Source organism: Lissotriton helveticus, chromosome 11, assembly GCF_964261635.1.
Source record: "Lissotriton helveticus chromosome 11, aLisHel1.1, whole genome shotgun sequence".
NCBI lineage: Eukaryota > Metazoa > Chordata > Amphibia > Caudata > Salamandridae > Lissotriton > Lissotriton helveticus.
Genome location: NC_136072.1, coordinates 862,277,336 through 862,296,907, shown reverse-complemented (window position 1 = coordinate 862,296,907; position 19,572 = coordinate 862,277,336).

The following is a 19,572-nucleotide window of genomic DNA, read 5'->3' as shown; positions in this document are numbered from 1 at the left end:
TAAGCGTAGACCAGGTGCGAAGGAACAAGTATGGTTCATATTGAGCATGGTCCTATAGAGGTCTGTGGCGGCATATTGTTTGTACGACAGATGTGCAATGTTAGAACCATGTACTAAATGTAACTGTGCCTATTGAGTGTAAGTGCCGGGGAGGGAATGGATGGGTGGAGGGAGTTGGTACAGAAGAAGTTGGGAATATAACAGAAAATTGAAAATGTTTAATACACGTATTGCCATATCTCAAGAATGTGAACTGTAAGATACGGGCTACTGATCGGTGTGACAAAATGTATGTCTATGTTCAGGATTATACTGATAATAAACAGATTTTTTTTTAAAAACCATACGACCTCTGACCAGTCTCTGACAATACACTCTCCTCATCTGCAGCCTCCTATTATTCTACTTCCATGGCCCACATACAAGCACTGCCAGTAAACTCACACCCTAGTCTGCAGCCCCGTATTATTCTAGTGCAGAGACCCGCATACATGTTCTGCCAGTACACTTCCTCCTTTGCAGTCCCCTATTATTCTAGTACCATGACCCCCTTACAAGCTCTGTCAGCAGTACACTTCAACTCTCCTCTGTGCAGCCCCAATTATTGCAGTACCGAGAACCACACATAAGCTCTGCCAGTACACTCCCTCGTCTGCAGTCCCGTATTATTCTAGTATCATGGCCCACATACAAGCTATGTCTCACATCACTATATGCTGCTTGCCGCCCTCCTTGCCACTTCCACTTTTTCACCTTGCCCTGCTCCCCTCTCTCCTGCCAGGTTCCGAACACCAGCCTACCGCTACCCTCCCACCACTGGTTCAAACACTCTAGCCTCTGAAGATTATTCTATCTGGCGATCAGAAACCAGACTCCAGACCCCGCTCGGGTAGCCCCAATGTCCATGTCCGTGCCCATGCACCATCTGGCTTTAATAGGTGTCAGAGGACGTGCACTCAGCATTGAGATTCAATTCAAAACTAACTGGCAAGCAACACAGTGACAGTGTGCGCCATCAGGCAGGGCTGGGCCTCAAAGGCTGCCCAAAGTCAAACCAAACAACAACCACCAACAACATACTCCACCATGGGCCACCATGGGCCACCATGGGGGCCTCAAAGCCACCCCCCCCCAATAACCCCTGACCTTGGGTGCTGCTCGGTGGAAAGCGCTTTAATGCCATGATGTCAGGAGCAGCACACACTATATAAATACAAGAATGATACAATACAATAAATTGTTTATAGATCGTGTGGTGCTCGACTTTGTGTAGAAGATGTTTACACTGCTTGCTAAACATGTTCATGTTTGCTTTTATAATAATCTAAGTGGGGTAAATAAAAGCAATGTCCAGATGTCGACAAGGGCACCAAGACATTAATTTAAACCACACACTGCAGCCTGGGAGTTGTAGTTCTGCCTCATCTCAAGGGAACCAATAACACATTAAACTTTAATTGCAACTGGTAAGTTGTATCACATTCACATATGACATGAAGATAGCTAGTACGTTTAGTGATATCATAAAAATACCACAGCATTAATTTATTTAAAATAGACAGAATGTGTTGCCCCTCTTTTAAGATGTAAATATGGCATTTGTTTTTTAGGTTTGATTGCTCAAAGTGTGGACGCAAGTGGGCTTCAAAGTAACCACGTGTTGATCCTCTTCTGCATGGGGGTCGCCACCAGCGGCCTGGTACAAATGCAAGTTTTCAAACAACGTGTCGTAAATGTCGAATATTTAACCTAAACCAAGGGAAACTATCAGAGTAGCACTTGGAAAAATGCTGAGAGAAATTTGCAGACAGTGCTACGCAGAGTTGGTCCCGTGAAACCACGTGCTCTGATAGGTGAAGAGCAGATGATTGGGACTCTTTGGAGGGAGGACTGCGCCTGCGAGGCCTGTGACGCCAACCTCTGCCCAGTGCCCACTGGGCTGGAGACTCTCTGTATTTTACAACCTCTCTTCGGCATTTGAGAGAGTCTGCAGTGCACTTCTTACAGTTCAACCTGAAAATGAGACCGCAGGGTCGGTGGGTGTCTGGTCATCAGTGCACCTCACGTGCATCCATCCTCCGCCCTTGGGTGCGTATACATCTCTGCACATACATAAAGATGATATTTGTAAAGAGTTGCCGTAGAGTTGGGAGTTATTTGATGTATTTCCTGTCATGTCCCCTATACTCGGGTTTACCCCTACAGGTCCTCTTAGATTTTAGGGGCAAGAGCCTTTGTGAGGGGGAAGGCTGCTGGTCCAGGGTGCATGTAAGCCTGCAGCAGGGCCACCATTGAATACCTGCCCTGGGGGTCGGTCTGCAGGCCCAAACCCCAGACCTGTCACTGCAGCCCTCTCTGAAATGACTGGAGGTACACGTTATATAAAGAAGAGTAGGTTTATTAGTAAAATCAACCCCACAGGTAACCAGCACCAACTCCTTCTGTAACCAAGTCAGACCTGCCTACCACCTGGATTCTACATTCCAGAATCCAGTAAGCAGGCTATGAGACATTAGCATATAAAGGGAACACGCAACATTAATAAGATACAACATATCTCCCTTCCTAAATGATTAAAAACAAAAGATGAACAAGAAAAAGATAATCCTAAATAAGTAAAAACTAAGTTTGAGAAAGCAAAGAAAGACAGATGGAATTGAAATAAAATGATATAAACTTAAGTATACATTTGGTGAAATATATACCAAAGAAGGGCATATAATCTAAACTGCATCAGAATATAAGTACACTTATAGTTTATGTACAATGCATCAGAATATAAGTACACTTATTGTTTATGTACATTCATAATCCTTCATCCAATTTGGTTTAGATTTAAGACGAACACATCTCCCCTTCACACTTGAATTAGATTTCGAAGATTTTGCAGATTCATATGCTACATTGATACATTTTTGACCGGAAAGGAGTTTGCACTCCAGATCATTGCATTTTGTTATATTCCTTATATTCCATTTTTTCCCATCATCAAGTTTGACTAAATTTCCAATCATATATATAATTTGTTTAGGTTTTGACCATTTGGAGGAACCAGGTTTCCTTTTCTCCATATTTTGTGTACGTACCCAATCACCACATTTAAAAGATTTCAATGATGTCTTTACCTTGATATTATGGTCACGAACACACTTTTCTTGGTATCTTTGCACTTTATCTGATATTTTTGTGTCATTCTTGACTAAGTCGTCAACTTCTTTTAACATCCACCTGGGTTTGACCTTGGAACCTGCCTCATGTCCTTTTAAAAGGACAAAAGGAGATATTCCAGTAGCAGTGTGTGGAGTATTTCTGTAAGACCATAATATGTTTTTGACAGTATCCTTGCAATTGTCACCATTGTTGTTAGCAAGCTGTATACATTCTTTCAAAACACGGTTAAATCTTTCTACTAAACCATTTTCTCTTGGGTTATAGACTGAAGTGGTGTTATGTTTGATGCCGACCATTTTGAGATAATCAGCAAATTCTCTTGCTACAAATTGCGGACCATTATCAGACAGAATCATGCTAGGATACCCTTCTCTCCGAAAAATTTCTTCACAAAAATTAATAATGTTGGAAGCCTTGATGTCTTTTACAAAAGCTACTTCAGGCCATTTGGAATGGAAATCTACTAAAACTATGGCATATTTGCCTTCAATTCCTTTCACATGAAAAGGACCACTGATGTCCATGGCAACCTTGTCCCATGGCTTGTCAGGAAAAGATGTTGCAGAAATAGTAGTTTCTTGTGATTTGTGAGATTTATCACTACACATGCATGCCACACAATTTCTAACACATCTTTCTATATCTTTGTCCATGCCTATCCACCAAAAATCATTCCTAGCCCTCCTTTTCATGCTGGTCATGCCACTATGTCCTTCATGCATTAAATTTAACATATTTTCCTTAAGAGAAGAAGGCACAACTAATCTGTCACCTCTCCTAAGAATACCATTAACTATTGATAACTCTCCCCATACCATCTTGTAATCAGCTAAATCTGTCTTGTTTAACGTGGATGGGTCTACACCTTCCTGTAACTTTTTGATTATCTGCTGTAAAACATCATCCATAGCTACAGCTTCTATCCACTCCTGCTCTTTCACAGCATTGTTGCATGAATCCTCAATGTTGGCAATTAACCATTCATCCTTGTCATCATCTGCACTGACAGCATCACTATTCAATGGAAGACGTGAAAGACAGTCAGCATTGATGTTCTTGTGACCTGGTACATATTTTATCTTGAAATTGTATTCTTGTAGTCTGTAAGACCATTTTGCAATTCTAGGTGTGGCTTTTGAAGCACCTTTGGTTGTAAAAATATCAATTAGGGGTCTATGATCAGTCCACAACTCAAACGCCGTACCCCAAATAAATGTCTTAAAGTGATCTACCCCCCACCAACATGCTAGAGCTTCTTTTTCAATTACTGAGTAAGATGGTTCAGCTCCTTTAAGGGTGCGAGAAGCGAAAGCGATAATTCTCTCAGTGCCTTTATTATCTCTTTGCATAAGGACAGCGCCCAAACCATATGCACTTGAATCAACTACAATAATTGAAGTATGACAAGGATCATATGGCTTCAAAGCAACAGCTTTGGTAATATCTTTTTTGATGTTATCAAAAGCTAGTTGACATAACGTAGACCAATTAAATGACACTCCCTTTTTCATCAGCAACCTCAATTCATGTACCTTGTCAGCAAAATTAGGGACAAACTTGGAATAATATTCCGCAAGTCCCAAAAAGGACCGTAGCTTTTTCTATGGCATCCAACAACTTCAATTTCGGCTTAACTCCCTCATTAGATATAGTGTGACCCAAATAGTCGATTTGTTTTACTCCAAACTTACATTTTTCACCACACACAGTTAGTCCAGCATCTTGCAGTTTACTAAGAACACTATGTAAATTCTTATCATGAGAACACAAATCATTACCCCAAATTAACACGTCATCTTGAAAAATTCTTACATGTTTCTCATTTTTCAAGATGTTGCACATAACCCTCTGGAACACTGACGATGCAGAAGCCAAACCAAACGGCATTCTTAGATATTGGAAGGCACCTTCAGGAGTAATAAACGATGTTAAATGTTTGGAATCCTCGTGTAACTTAATTTGATGATATGCATTTGACAAATCGATAGAGGAAAAATACATGGCATCCTTTATACTAGATATCATTTCATTAATGTGCGGAAGAGGATAACGGTCAACCCAAATATTGTTGTTCAAATCTCTCAGGTCCACACACATCCTAATTTTTTTATTGGATTTTCGAGCTAAAACTATAGGACTAAGCCAATCAGATGCTTCGATAGGTTCAATTACATTGGCCTCACACAGTCTATTTAATTCCTCTTTTAATGGGCCTCGCAAAGCAAATGGCACATTCCTCACTTTATGAACAACGGGTTTGTTGTCAGACTTAAGGATGATCTTGTGTTCAAATTTAACTAAACACCCTAGATTTTTGCTGAACAGTTTTGGAAATACAGATTCCCATTTCGAAATTTGCTTATCCTCAGTTAACAAAACTTGATCAACATAATCTTGGGATAATAGCACCTGATCGGGATGGTTGGGGTCTAATATCAAACCCATTTTCTTTGCATCCTTCCACCCCAATAAGGCACGTCCTTGCTCAACTACATATACAGGACTTAAACAGGATCTCCCCTTGAATGTCAACTGAGCATCATAATACCCCATTATAGATAGTTTTATACCACAATATCCTTTAGGAGATGCAATTGAGTAAATTAGAGCTGGTTTACTACCATTTTCCCACATATATTTATCTATAATGGTATATGGTGAACATGAATCTGCCCACAGAGCCATGTTATCATCATTTATCCTCACAATACACTTGGGAGGTTGATAGTCATCTGAAATTTCACAAACAGAATCATCTTGTATAACCATTACTTCAATTTCACTATTTACATTATCATCATCTTCACTCTCATCTTGCGGTTCGATAAAATTGACTGAACGTTTCCAATTACTATTATCGCCAGTGCGGCACCATTTTGCAAAATGACCAATTTTTTTGCATTTGCTACAAGTAACTTTAACAGCAGGACATTTGTTGAAGTCAGCAGTATGTTTCTGACTGCCACATCTGAAACAAATCCGCCTGTTAAAATTTCCTCTATTTTTTGAGAAATTAATTTTTGTATCTTTGTGGTCAGTTCTAAAATCATTTTTTATTTTGCTGTTGCTTATAACACTAACACTATTGGATCCATCAATGTCTCTTTGTTGTGAGGAACTTAATTCCTTGACATAATGAGATGTATTTTCCATTTTTCTTGCGGTATCTAAGGTTTTCTGTAACGAAGGATTTTTAAGTTCAAGTAAACGTTCTTGAATTTTTATGTTTCTAATTCTATTAATAAATTGGTCTCGAATTATTTCTTCGTGTAAATCTTTGAATTTGCAAGTTATAGCTAAAGATCTTAAACAAGCTACATATTGTTGGACATTTTCTTCTTGTAATTGAGCCCTGGAGAAAAATGTATGTCTTTCTACTACAATGCTGGTTTTTTTTCCGTAGTTTTCTTCCAATGCTTTTAGAGCCTCAGAATAAACATCTATGGATGCATCGTTGGAGCTAGTTTCACTGGTTTCACTACTTTCACCTATGGTGTCAACAACAGTGGATACTACACGATTACTTGCAGGTAAGGTTTTTAGAACTTTTCTTCCTTCTACACCTAAATTGTGTTTAAGTAAAGCTAATTTTCTAGATGGTAAAAATACATCTCCCCCAATAGCTTCTAAATAAGTTTCAAACGATTCGGACCAATCCTCCCAATTCATGGAAGGTGAACCAGGATTTTGAAGAAATTTGGGAGGAGCAGTGACAGAAGAGTTGACATCCATCGTAGAATTGTGCAAAATAAAATAAGAAAAATAATGGTAGCTTGTTGATTGATGCGAATTGTTCAGATTGTTAAATGTCAATGCTAAGTCTCAAACTTCATGAGAATTTTTCTTTTGTCATTAAGTTCACTCGTTGTAAAAATAACTGCAATATTCTTTGTTGTTAGCTCTTATTTGTAAATTAATTCTGTGTATTAAAGTGTTAAGAATAAGGTACCGTTTTTAATATCTTCAGAGAATCTGAAAACGATGTCTCCGTGGCAGGTTGTTTGTTTATGGTTGTTGTGGTGATAAAGATGGCCGCCGTGCGTCAGGAATGCGTTGTGACGCGTTTCACGTGATGTAGAAATGACGCGCGATGAGGAAGGAGACGACGGGTGAAGCAGAATGTCGAGATGAGCGCGCAGCGCTCTTGAATAACAACACGCGTCCAAACTGTAAGTAAACACAGCGTTTTTGCAAATGTTTCGTTTCTGAACCTCTGTTCACAAGGATTTACACGGACATTGCAGCTTGATCACTATCGAAAGGCAGAGGAAAACAAAAGGAAAAAGAAACGTTCCTCATTTAAAAGTCACTCCTCGTTTAAAGCGCAATGCCAAAATTATTCAGAGGTTGCAGGCGATTGACATCCAATTGAAAGTCGTTAGTTTGAAGTTTAGTGAAGATCAAAATAGAAGAGTTCATTTAAGTATTCAAAAGTACCTTGTATATGTAGATGTCAGCCTGTGGGGTTGAAAATTTTCAGTAAGTTGGAAATTGTTCCTTCAATAATTCTCCGTAAATTCATTCAGCTCCAGCTTGGTTCAATGTGGATTCTTTAGCGCTCCATCCCATCCTCGTGGCCACTGAAATGACTGGAGGTACACGTTATATAAAGAAGAGTAGGTTTATTAGTAAAATCAACCCCACAGGTATCCAGCACCAACTCCTTCTGTAACCAAGTCAGACCTGCCTACCACCTGGATTCTACATTCCAGAATCCAGTAAGCAGGCTATGAGACATTAGCATATAAAGGGAACACGCAACATTAATAAGATACAACACTCTCCTCAGCCCCAACGCTCCTGCCTTCAATAGTCCGCTACCTCTGATCACATTCCTCTCCAGTCTCGTTAAATATGCAGAACGCAAGGCAACCCCTCTTGAAGGGGTACACTATAGAGCGCCGATATACAAGTACGAATTTACCACAGACGGGAAAACTTCACCAAACGCAGACTCGCAGATTTTCCGAGGGGTGCTGGCTGCCCTCGAGGTCACCAGGAGCCGGACTCGTTCCTACTTTGATGAGTCGGTCATCTCTTTCTAGTCCGTTTCACTTTCTGTCTCTCTCTGTGTCTGTGTCTTTGTTCGCCCTCTTTATCCTTTCCCCTGTCTTCCTTATTCTGTTTCTTGAACTCGATCCTCACCTCTGCCTCTTCTTTCCACGTATCTCCCTATCTCTGTAGGAATATTTGCTGGCTCTGACCTTTCTCTCTGTCTCTTTTTCTCTTCTATTTGTCTCGCCCTCTCGGTTCTCTTGATCGCTGTTCTCTCTGTCTATGCATTCTTTGGGGCCCATTGGGGAAAGGGAGGGGGGGGGGAGCAAAGCACCGACCCGAGACACAATGTAGGTGTGACAAAGGCCGCTTTATTGGAAGCAGGTGCGTACTACACAATAACATCCTTGGCCTGCGCCGCACAATCTAAGCCTCATAAATATGTAATTTCCTGACTCACCCCCACCCCCTCCCCTAACTGACTCCCACAATCCACAAACAGTAACAATTAGCATAACGTCAATTTGCCTCTCCACCTGGCTAAATACTTTATTGTGCTTGACCTACCCCCTGATAATCCAACAGTTCTCCTACTCTTCACCCATATATCAGGAAGAACCGCCCCTACATGCAGAATGCACCCCACACCTGCTCCAGCGACATGCGAAACCCCCCACCCAATCATACAACCCCCTAGCACCAGCCTCCAACAAAACATCGCCCAGAAACCCCTGCGCCCCTAGCTCCCCCGAAAAAGGGAAATACCTGCCCTTGAGGGCCCCCCCCACTGTAACATGACCCAGGGAGGGAGGGAGGGAAAAAATTGTCCATCTGCCACCCCCCGCCCGGCGGCCGAGACACCACACTTAAAATGGTGTCTCTGCCTCGTGGCCGGCCGGATACCAACATCCAGCCCAAAAGGAGCCCAACAAAGCCCCACCCCCAGCCCAAAAGCTACCAAAAACACCCAACCCATTCCCGGGCGGCGCCAGCTCTACCCCCCCCCCTTTCCCCGGCCCCCAAATTCCCCCGGGCGGGGCAGGCCTCCCTTTGGTCGGCCGCCCCCCCAGGACCCCCATTGGGGAAAGGGAGGGGGGGGAAGCAAAGCACCGACCCGAGACACAATGTAGGTGTGACAAAGGCCGCTTTATTGGAAGCAGGTGCGTACTACACAATAACATCCTTGGCCTGCGCCGCACAATCTAAGCCTCATAAATATGTAATTTCCTGACTCACCCCCACCTCCTCCCCTAACTGACTCCCACAATCCACAAACAGTAACAATTAGCATAACGTCAATTTGCCTCTCCACCTGGCTAAATACTTTATTGTGCTTGACCTACCCCCGATAATCCAACAGTTCTCCTACTCTTCACCCATATATTAGGAAGAACTACCACTCGAGGGACGTGCTAACGGTCCTCGACCCCCCCCTAGCACTCCCCCTCCCTTAAACCCGGGACGTGCCGCATGTCCCAGCCGGCAGGAACACACCCCCAACCATATGGCGTGCCGCGGACCCCCTTCAAACACCGTGCTGTCAGGTCAATGCCTTTGTCCCGCCGGCCGGTCCTCCCCCCTAACCATAGGGCCATGCCCTCCGTCCCAATGTATAGGGCCATGCCCTCCGTCACCACGTATAGGGCCATGCCCTCCGTCACCACGTCTAGGGCCATGCCCTCCGCCACCAATGTAAAGGGCCATGCCCTCCGTCACCAACGTATAGGGCCATGCCCTCCGTCACCACTGTATAGGGCCATGCCCTCCGTCCCCAACGTATAGGGCCATGCCCTCCGTCACCAACGTATAGGGCCATGCCCTCCGTTACCAACGTATAGGGTCATGCCCTCCGTCACCAACGTATAGGGCCATGCCCTCCGTCACCACGCATAGGGCCATGCCCTCTGTCACCAATGCATAGGGCCATGCCCTCCGTCACCAATGCATAGGGCCATGCCCTCTGTCACCAAGGCAGAGGGCCATGCCCTCCGTCACCGATGCATGGGGCCATGCCCTCCATCACCAATGCATAGGGCCATGCCCTCCGTCCCCAATGTATAGGACCAATGCCCTCCGTCACCAATGTATAGGGCCATGCCCTCCGTCACCCTTGCATAGGGCCATGCCCTCGTCAGCAATGCATAGGGCCATGCCCTCGTCACCAATGCATAGGGCCATGCCCTCATCACCAATGCATAGGGCCATGACCTCGTCACCAATGCATAGGGCCATGCCCTCTGTCACCAAATGCATAGGGCCATGCCCTCCATCACCAATGCATAGGGCCATGCCCTCCGTCACCAATGCATAGGGCCATGCCCTCTGTCCTAACCGTATAGGGCCATGCCCTCAGTCAACGTCACCCCCGGGGCGTGCTTCCAGGCCACGGAATCGAGCTCCCTACGAAGTATGACCGCACTGAACCGGGGCCGTGCCCTCCATAGAGAAGCCCTCCGGATGGTGCGTCCCACACCGGAGCCTGTCCGCCAGGAAAACCCCTGCCGCAGTGCCCCCCAACACCCCAGTCACCTACCATACCCCGCTGCCCCCAACATGGCTGCGTCTCCGTTCCTCGTCAGCCCCCCCACGCGTTGCGACCCCCCTGTCCTCCATCACCAATGCATAGGGCCATGCCCTCTGTCACTAACTGTATAGGGCCATGCCCTCAGTCAACGTCACCCCCGGGGCGTGCTTCCAGGCCACGGAATCGAGCTCCCTACGAAGTATGACCGCACTGAACCGGGGCCGTGCCCTCCATAGAGAAGCCCTCCGGATGGTGCGTCCCACACCGGAGCCCGTCCGCCAGGAAAACCCCTGCCGCAGTGCCCCCAACACCCCAGTAACCTACCAGACCCCGCTGCCCCCAACATGGCTGCGTCTCCGTTCCTCGTCAGCCCCCCCGCGCGTTGCGACCCCCCTGTCCTCCGGCGGGCGTGCTCCATGACCATGGAGTCGAGCTCACTACGGAGAATGACCACACCGATATGGGACCGTGGGTCCTCTCTGGCGCCCAGGGAGAAGTCCTCCACACAGTGCGTCACCCCCCAGAGCCTGTCCGCCAGGAAAAAGCCCACTACAAAGAACGTACCTCTCACCCACGCACGACCCCCAAATGTCCTTGAAATGCCCGCGGCCTAACCGCAACGCTTTCCCTGTTCCCGCCTATACGCTTTGGTTCTTGTGCGAGTGGGTGTGGCGTAATGGCCAGAGAGCCACTAACTTTGGAGCTCAGGAAGCAGGTTTGAGTCTCAGCATCAGCTCAAGGTACAGTGTGTCTGAGCAAATCAATGAATCACCAGTGCCTACCAAATGTAAATGAATATGTCGTTGTTGACTCTCAGGGCAAGCCCTTCGAGTTTTACCACATATCACTGCAAACAAATAAAATTTTTGTCAAAAACAGTGCACTGCTGCAGAGGTAAGATTTCTTTCCATTCAGAGAGCTAGGAGACATCTCAACCCCTCCCTGGGCCAAGACCTCAACCCAGCCTCCCCCAGTCTATCCTATAGGCAGAATGGCCTTTCAGCAGAGAAAACCAAATGGAGTGTTTTTTTTTTTTTGTTTTTTTTTCCGTCAGGACATTACACACACCTTAGTACATGTCCTTCCTTTAACCTACACCCCACCCCGCACAGGGATTACCCGGGCCTACCATAGGGGTGCCCAATGTGTATGGAAAAGTGAAAGTCAGGCCCGACAAGTGGATGCACTTATCAGGAACACATGCTAAATTAGCAAACTGCGCGCAGGACCTACACTGCAGCCTTGAGTTCCCATCACCACGCCCCTTGAATCACTAGCCCTGGCACACACAGTGCACAGAAAGGGACTTTACTAGTAAAGCAAACATACCAATCATGGCCATCCAATTACCATTATACTGTACACAGGGAACACTTGTACTTTGACACCGATCAGCAGCGGCAAAGTCCCCAAGCATCTAGATTGGCAACTCTACGTCAGGAAAATGGTCTACGGGGAAAGCCAAACATTTAGAGAACTTTCACGAAAAAGGGGCAAGTCCTACAGGGCCCCTAGGGTCGAATAATCCTGAATCACCTCAAAGTCATTTCTGTCTAAAGTTGCCTGTGCATGATTTTGTCCCAGGTTTTACCACCAAAAGGACTAGCTAAACCCATGAACTCTCATAAATCTTCCCCAGAGATTCGATGATTCCTTGTCGGAAACTACCAATTCGTAGGTGGTAACCCCCCCAGATTTTCGCCGTCCTTCACCGAACCTGATTTTGTTAGCCATTGGTAAAATGCTTGTACTTTCCCGCAAAACAATGAAACCCGGCATTCGCCTAATTGGCACATTTTATTCCCGTTTAAGATCCCTAGTATATAGACCTACCTGTAACTAGGGCCTGCCAATTAATGCTACTAGTGGACTGCCGCACTCATTGTGCCACCCACCAAATTAGTAGGTTTAAACATGTCTCCAGGGTGGCCAATGCAGCCTGAGTGTGCAGGTATATAACATGGCTTTCAGACCTGGCAAATTAACCCTTGTTCCAGGTCCAAACCTTCCCTTTAAAATTACGTTTAAGTCACCCTTTAGGTAGTCTATAAAAGCCGTAGTAGACCATAGTGCAAGTGCATGGTATTTAAAAGCAAGTACATATAATAGCTACCGGTTCTGGCAATGAAAACCTCCAAAGTCATTTTCCACTGTATCCTGCTGGCTCTCCCCTAGAGTAACACTGGTTAACACTACTGCCTATTCTAAGCGCAAAATGCAGTCTGTGTACCGCTATAAAATTATTCCAAGGGCTCATTTTAATAGCAATTTAAAATTCAACGTAACATTCCTATAAAATAAACTTTGCTGTTCCTGTACCAGCATCTTATCATTGAATTTTTTCCAGTACAGAGCTGATTTATCATGCCCAAATATAGCTTAATATGGGCTTGCACTATCCAATGCGGAAGACTAAAAGCCTACCTAGGGAAGTCGCTTTATACCAGCTGAAGCCAAGGTCTGTGCATTGCGCTTGAGAAACCAACCTCCCTAGTGTAGCGCTGGTAAGAGCTCCAATTTGATAAGTTCCAGTATAGTTAACTGAGATGGGCCCGTGAAGTCACTGGCCATGCGTAGTAATGAGGAAGAGCACAAAAAGCGATGAATGGATTACTTAAATTAATCTCAGCCCTTGGCGATTACTCAGGACACATATGCAGCGCAACATACCCCCAGCGTACACTCCTAAAATCCCCACCCCCCAAGAAGTCCATCAGTCCGTTCTCCCCTGCCCCGAACAACAAAACCCCGGCGGCCGTAGGGACCCTTCGGGTAGGGGCAGCTGGGACTCACCTAGTCCCACGTGGGAGCCCGACCGCCCGCACCAGGCAGAGCCGGCCCATCCGCTCGGCCGCGTGGAGCCGCATGCTGCTCTCCTGAGCTCCACCAACATCCAGCGATGTGTCCCGCATACTTCCTGCCGCGGCCCATCCCTGCCTCAGCGAAATGTCCAGCCGAGCCCCGGTACTTCTCCAGGGACACGAGCTTGCCCTTGATGTTCACCGCCTCCAAAGTGGAAAAGTCCTAGTCCTTCTGCTGGGACAGGGAGAGCGCCAGGAGCAGCAGCGCGAGGGTGACCGTGACCATGGCGACATAGACCCCGACCCTCTGCCTGCGCGAGATGCTGCCTGCGTGGCGCTCGCTCTCGGGCTCCTGCATCCCACTGGCCAAAATTGTCCATCCGAAAATTTGCTCCTGAAATTCAATTGCCCGCATCACGTTGTTCAAACCGTCCCCCTTCTGGTCGTTACGCTTGTTGTAAATAGGTCGCAATAATACTGTACAGGGTGTCCCCACCGACCTCCTCACAGAGGCGGGAAGCAGGCAGTCAATGTGTTTTGCGCTCTCCGTCGTGGCTTCCTCGTTGCACGGGGACAGTTTTCCTTGAACCCACCTTCCTTCATAATACGTGATATAGTCCAGGAAAAGGTTTTCGGCTGCTTCAATGAAAAAATTGTCCATCTGCCACCCCCCGCCCGGCGGCCGAGACACCACACTTAAAATGGTGTCTCTGCCTCGTGGCCGGCCGGATACCAACATCCAGCCCAAAAGGAGCCCAACAAAGCCCCACCCCCAGCCCAAAAGCTACCAAAAACACCCAACCCGTTCCCGGGCGGCGCCAGCTCTACCCCCCCCCCCCCTTTCCCCGGCCCCTTCCTCGGTGAGTGGAAACATTGGGTTCCCCTGCGATGTACCAGCCCTGGGAGATGAAGCAGCTCCTCTCGTTAAACAAACTTAGACAACACACCACATCTGAGGCGGTGACTGCGGTCCCCCTCACTTGCAGACTGTCAATAGAACCGAATGACACTTGTAAACTTTATATGAACTTTTTTTAAAACCTGTTGCAACGGCTGTGCATTGTGCACGTATTCCAATAAAACTCATACAATGCATGAATATGTGCCTTTCACATCATTGTAATTTTTAACACACCCTCTCTGGGAGCCCAGTGATACCGCAATATGCTCCATGCATTTGCTGCACTGGTTTAAATGCCACACATACACCTGTTTACATATCAAATATACATTGCTGCACCTATTTAAACCCGACTCATGCATTTGGTGCTCAAATATAGATCGGACAGGAGGGGGGACGTGCAGATTTAAATCTCACACATGGAATGCCTGCACGGAGCAAAACCTTGCATGATTGGCTGCACCAATGTATGTCAAACCTGCATTTGCGACACAGAGTAGATTTTGAAAGAACGCATTAAATTCAAACAGCTCTGAGATTCGTACAACATGAAATGTGAAGCGAACAGGACGGTATCCTAAAATACCAGCTTCTGCTTGTTTCACTATTTCTCACCCAGACTGAATGCATGGCCTCAAACGAAACCAACAACAATGTACACCTCCAGGGCAGGGTCTCTAAGCCCCCCCCCAACTACCGTCACGGCACGGCATCAAAGCCATCACCCAGCTTGGCATCAGTAATTATTGCAGCAATGCAGCAGTGACAAAAACACTAAAACAGTGCCCCTATAATTAGGAGGTTGTTGTGGGGGTGGGTTGCTTTCACTTACCTTTGTCACCATGATCTCAACGTTCTCATGCCGGGCTCCTCGTCATGACCAGGAGGACTGCAGTGCAGACAGCGTGGCTATAGCAAGGAATGCACACACATGCACAAGCCAAGCCACGATGAAGCCAAAACTGGAAAATACTGGATTTGGTCTTTGGACTCCTCCCCCAGACCCCAGCAAACCAATCACTTGCAAAATAACAAGCAACTGTTGCTGGGTCTTGTGGATTAGTCAAAGGCCACTGCCACATCCCCACTCAAATTCTACTTCTCTAAGCCTGCTGGACTTTTTCGCCCCCAGCCATTGGAATTAATGGAGGGCCTCCAACTCCTCTCTGGGCCAAGTGAATAACGCCCAAAATCAAAATGCTATTCTGGCAGTGAGACACAGGCTGCACCCAACAGTGTGTTGTCATTGCCTGTTTTCTGGCTCCAGGTCAAAGAAATCTTTGCCCAGCCAAAAGCATGTGCAGAGCAAGGGCCATTCTCCCCCACCCCCTTAAAGAAAACCACAGATTTGTACATGTATGTCATGAGCAGCCAGCACAGTTTATTGCTAGCTTCTCAGTGTTCAATCAGGCATTTTTTATTAGTTCCTCGGGGTGGCGGAGCGAGGCCCATCTCGCCCGTGGACACCATCCACCCCTGACAGTGTCACAGCCTATGTTACAGGCCTGTTGGGTCTTCATATCACATTTGGAGTGCACTTCAAAGGGCATAGGCTAATGACCAAAACACTTCTTGTGTATCCCATGTGAGGTTTCTGAAAACCTAGGTGTCGTAGGATTCTACGATTACAACTGTACACTCCCCATGCACACCACCAGACCTCAGAGCTCATGTTTAGTGTGGATGAATACTTTGCCATCTTGAAAATGCCCAAGGTGAGCTGGGTTAACCTCAGGAACCTCTACCCATTGGTTAGAGCATTCCCAGGGATCATTCCAACCCTCTAGCTTGTGCCCACCATAAATTGTGCCTCTGAAGGCATGTACATCAGAACACTTCTTGACCTGTGGAAGATCAGAAGAGGATCAAACCTGATGTGTGAGACCTGAGAACAGCCTAGAAGACTGGAGCTGCTCTCCATTTTGTATCCAAGACAAAGACTTGGACTCCAAGTGTAACCTCCTACAAGGACACAACAAGCCACAAGAGGCATGTTACTGCAATGGCCCAGCTGATCAGTGGCAACTGGACTTGAACTGGACCCTCCAGTTGGCCTCTGCCTGCCATTCCTGTGAGTCTCCAAGTGTCTTCCCTAAGGTCCTGGGGGCTTTAGAAGTGGAAGAGATGGATTGTCACTTAAATGACTAATTCAGAAGGTGAAATATTTTACCAGGATGAACCTGGTTAGAGTGTCTGTCCTGCGCTCCATCGCGATCAGCATCAAATTGCATGTAGGTTCTGCTCTACTGCAACCATTGACTATCATTGGCATTTTGTACTTCTTGGTGCTATTGCTGCTTAACATTCTGGTGTCATTGTGTTCATTACATTTTACTCTATTTTTCTAATTTGTTTGGGAATTTTTGCTGTTTTGCCCATCAAGTTTAAGACTTTTTTAGTCCTGTTTGAATACTTTTCTCATTGCACCTACGTTAAGCCTGTCTACTCTGTGGAACATCTACCAGAGAGTTAAGCTTAGGTATAGTTAGTCACTTTAGTGGTTCACCTGATAGAGATTGTGAATATTACTTATCCCTTTCAACTAAAAACCCAATCTCTAACTGAAACTAGTGGGTGTCAGACCTGAGAGGCTTAGGATGGTGTTCCCACAAACGTTTTGCCTTCCTCCTCCATTTCTCTTCTTGGTTTTTCCTGACCATATCACTTTAATGTACTTATACGTCCTTAGTAAACTGGTACTACATGCAACACAAGGCCTGTAAATGAAATTCTACAAGTGGGCCTGCAGCTCCTCTTGTGCCACCCACTTAATTAGCCTTGTAAATATATCTCATGCCTGCCATTGCAGCCTGGGTGTGCAGTTTTACACTGTCATGTCAACCTGGCATAATAAACCTTTTGACAGGCCCAAACCTTCCTTTTTAGTACATATAAGACACCCTCAGGGAAGGCCCTCGACGGCCCAGAGGGCAGGGTGCAGTATATTTAAAAGGTAGGACATATACTCTTAACCTTTATATATCTCAGTAGGGAAAATGTGTTGTTCACTACTATAAGGCCTACCTCTCCCACAGGATGCCATTGGGATTACCTTATTACATTTAAGAAGCTGCAATTTCTGACCGGGGGCAGGTAGGCAGTTCATTTTTGGTATCTTTTGGAATTGTACAGAAAAATCCTAACTTATAATGCTGTCAGGTTATAAATTACAATTTTGAAAATGCCACTTTTAGAAAGTTGGTATTTTGGTGCCTTAGCCATTTAGTGTAGTGCCTGCAGCCTGTTCCTGGGTCACATGACTGGGTTCCGCTGACAGTTGGGCTTTGTGTATTCCTCCTAGACAGCCACACACAATAAAGAGCTTAGGTGTGCCTGAATGGGCCATCGATGGCAGGCTGGGGTGGGCGAAGCTGGACACAGCCCTGCTTACACCGGAATCGACTGTATCCTGCCTCCACACAAAGGGTTGCATACCCCTTGTAGTTAGTCTGGAAGCAGTGAAGGTAGAAAGTCTGTTCACTTCAAAGGGAAGCCTCTAGAAGCTTCTCCCACTTTAAAGGAAGAACCAGGTATAAATATTGGACCTCAGACACCAACTTTTCAAAACACCTCTGGGCCTGTCGCTACTCTGCCAGGAAGAAGAGCTGCTGTGCTGCTGAAAAAACTGCCACTCTGTTGGACTGCTGTTCTGAAGGAATGCTGACCCGCTATGCTGATGTACTGCCTGCTGCCTTTTTGCCTAGGTGAGAAGGTCTGGAGCTGCATCTGTTGAACACACTACTCCAAGTGACTCCAAGGGCTAGTTGGCTGGCCTCCTGACTTGAGCCTCACAGAAAGAAGGCTCCAGCAACCTTGAAGCTAGCGCTTGGACTCTGCCATCTGTGGGTCCATGCTGATAAGTGGTGCCACCCCATTCCTGGACTCATGAAAGTGGGCCTAAGGGGCTCTGCTTTCCTCTGTGGATCGAGTGGAACTGATGCATCTCCTCTGCTGTGCAGAGCAACCCTGAGAAGAACCGACGCAGAGCTGCTGTTACATGGATTCGAGCCAACCCAGAACTGATGCTGCACAATGTTTCCTCGATACAGGCCCTCTCATCCCTCACAAAAGCAGCCTCGAAAATAATGCTGGACATCGCATTGCAGCTCCTCAGAACCAATTCTTCACCCCATCTGTGCAACGTACCCTCGACCCTGGACTTTGCATGAGATGCCCGTGTCAACAGGATTCTTGACGACGCAGGATCTCACATTGCAGACTCTCTGCACCTCAGAACCGACCCATCTCTTCGGCAGCGCAACGCATCTTTGAGACAGATCCTTGCAATGCTCCGTAATCCAGGATTTAAGTTACTTTGCTGAGCGGGCCTAATTGGGTCCCTGCAGCCAGCCCATGCTCCATTGCTCCATCTAATGAACTTGTGGTGCGACCATATATCCACATTGGTGCTTTGTGCTTTTGATGCTATTTTTATTGTAAAATTGAAACCTGCGTATCTCCTGTTCTACTGATTGGATGTTTGTCATTTTGGTCTTGTGTTATTTATTTAAAAATATCTCTATTTTCCTAAACTGGTGTGGGATCCTGTTGAGGTGTGTTTTAACTCAGTCACTCTTTGAAGCGTTTCCTAAATACTTTACACATGGCCCCTGAGTTAAGCTGACTGCTCTGTGCCAAGCTACACAAGAGGAGCACAGGTTAATTTAGGGATTCCTTGTGGCTTCATCCTGAGAAGAATTGTGTTTGCTGCTGGAGAAGGGTTTAACCCCCCTCTGCCAGTGAACCAATTTCCTACAGTGGATATTTTTACACTTTTGAATTTGGGGTTATACATAGTATCATATGAGTCAGAGGGCATTTTACAAAATATGTCCTATATTGCACACTGGTTTAAATTTAAAAGCCAAAAAAGGAGAGAAATCCGATTGGTAAGAACAAATGAGATACTATTCTGTGTTCTCTAGATAAAAACAGTACCAAACTTGTGTGGCTGGCCTAGCACCCATGAGAGGAGATATCAGAAAGCACAACAGGGAGACATCAAATTTATAGAACGAAAAAGGACAATTTTTGGCGATGTGGGTTGCTATAGAATTTGGGCTAGGGCTTGCCTCCCACCCATGGAAATCCACAAATCCAAGACATTTCTTAAAACTAGACACCCAAGGAAGCCTGGAATGGTGTGATTTGCCTTGCTCCCTCTAAGTTGTTCTTACATA